Source organism: Lupinus angustifolius, chromosome LG04 (assembly GCF_001865875.1).
Source record: "Lupinus angustifolius cultivar Tanjil chromosome LG04, LupAngTanjil_v1.0, whole genome shotgun sequence".
NCBI lineage: Eukaryota > Viridiplantae > Streptophyta > Magnoliopsida > Fabales > Fabaceae > Lupinus > Lupinus angustifolius.
In genome coordinates this window covers 5,725,874-5,728,142 of record NC_032012.1, presented here as the reverse complement: position 1 = coordinate 5,728,142, position 2,269 = coordinate 5,725,874, and positions in this window count along the sequence as shown.

Genomic DNA, 2,269 nt, shown 5'->3' with positions numbered 1-2,269 from the left:
AACTACATACAACTATTGAAAGATTTAATGATATTTTCACATTCCTTAATTCGTGTGAAACTGTTTATTATTGTATGTGATAGAGAAATTGAAAGGGGAAAAGATAAATAAGGATATAGTTAGAAAGGAAAAATAAAGTTAGAGATTATATTTCTAAAATATCACCAAGAAAAGATGAAAGTTTCAATATTTAAGGGAGGAGTATCATTTTTAATTGATCTATTTAAAAATTTGTAAAGCACTTATATTTAGACAAATTTCAAAATGTTGATCTTGATTTCATGTAATACTTAAACCATAGTTAAATGATATTTTATGAAGACAAATATTGTTTTTTTATAGGAAGATGATAGTATATTAGTATTTATTTTGAATGAGACTCAAACCTTCAATCACGTTCACTTTATTCCTTAAACCCATCATCCTACATAAAGAAATGACGAGAAAAGAATATAGACGAAATGATTAAAAAAAACTTAGATATTAATATTTTGTCAATGATCATCATTTGTTATCCAGAATTGTGATTCAATCTATGTAGCTGATACAATCTAATGAGATTAAAACTTGGTTGTTGTAGTTAAGTTATTGTTAAAATTGAAATCACTATCATTTCTTTACCTATAAGAAACATTATCATTAGGAATGGCAACGGGGCGGGTCGGGGTCGGGTTTGCAGATACCCAAATCCGAACCCGAAATTCAAAACCCGAACCCGAACCCGAACCCAAACTCAACGGGGTTGAAAATAAAAATACCATCCCCGAACCCGAAAAAAACCCGAAAATGATAAAGTGTTAAGGAAAATATGATATTATTTTCGTGTAATTTTACTCTAATATTTCTATTTTCTCTTGTATTATTTCGTTTCTTTTATGTTTGAAGATCCAATAGTATATAAAGTAACATTAGAAATTAAAAACAATTGGCAAATGATAGAAATTTCAATTTTAAATTGAATTACCTTACTTCGGGGCGGGTTCGGGTTAGGGTCTTTGCTATACCAAACCCGAACCCGAACCCGAAATTTAAACCCGGGTAAAACCCGAACCCAAACCCGAACCCAATCACATCGGGTTTTCCCCGTTAAATTCGGGTTCGGTTCGGGCGGGTACCCACGGGTTCGGTTTTTATTGCCATCCCTAATTATCATTTATAAAATTAAATATAAAAATTTGCACATAAAAATATTTTATTTTTCTGTGAAAAATAAAAGGTACAAAAGATTGTATTAGAGAATATGTATTTCTTTTCGCCTAATTTATTATGAGATATAAGACTAAAAACAATATATGTCAAACTTGTGAAGATGTAAATCAAGGAGGGTTGCTCACAGTAATGGATCTTCTTTTGTGATAAGGCAGATAAGAAAGGAACGGTGAGTATGGTTAGGACGTGGGTGTAGAACAATGGTGCAATTTGAGGGTGTCACATGGTTTAATTTCGTGAATAGATTTGAGTCTTTGAATGTAATGGAAACATAGGGAAGGGTAGATGAGTAACTTCCTCGCTTTACCCCAAGCAAAGGTTTTAATATGAATGTATACTCTGAGAGATTTTTTATAGGAATTGATTTTGAATAGGTTCAACCAATCAAATATTTCTATTTCATATATCATGACAATAACTAAAATAAGCGTTTTGTTGTTTTTTTTACAAAGAAAGTTGATTGTATAGGATACATTGTTGTGTTATGGAAAAGATTGATAAAAACTTCACTAACATATCAAAATTTAGGTGGAGCTATTAAGATTTTAAATTCTCTACAAAAAAAATAACTTACTCTTTTAGTTTTCTTTAATATAAAATTATTTCAAACCAAATGAAGTGTGTGACATGCATCAAAAATTTCAACAACCTTAGGCAATATTAAATTCTAAAGATAATACAAGATGGGGTGAAAAAATGTTTCACACTAACTTCAGAGTTAAACTACTACTAAGGTGATATTTAATTTTTTGTTCTTATTATTGAATTTTGCTAAAAACATTGTTTTGGTAAGTTTTTGTCCAAAATTTGTACCACATTATTTTTTTTTATAAAATACTAGCGTGTTGATATGCACTGTCGTGCCTGTCAACCTGCTTTCCTATCGTTTATAATGTATAGTTTGTATTTTATAAATTTCAAATATAATTTTTTGCGCTAAATTTACGGTTGAATTTATTCAATTGGTCTAATATTCAATTTTTTAAATACACTTTTAAAATAAGAAGATAATAAGGATAAAATAAGAAAAATAATATTATATAGTTTTTTGGTAGAAATA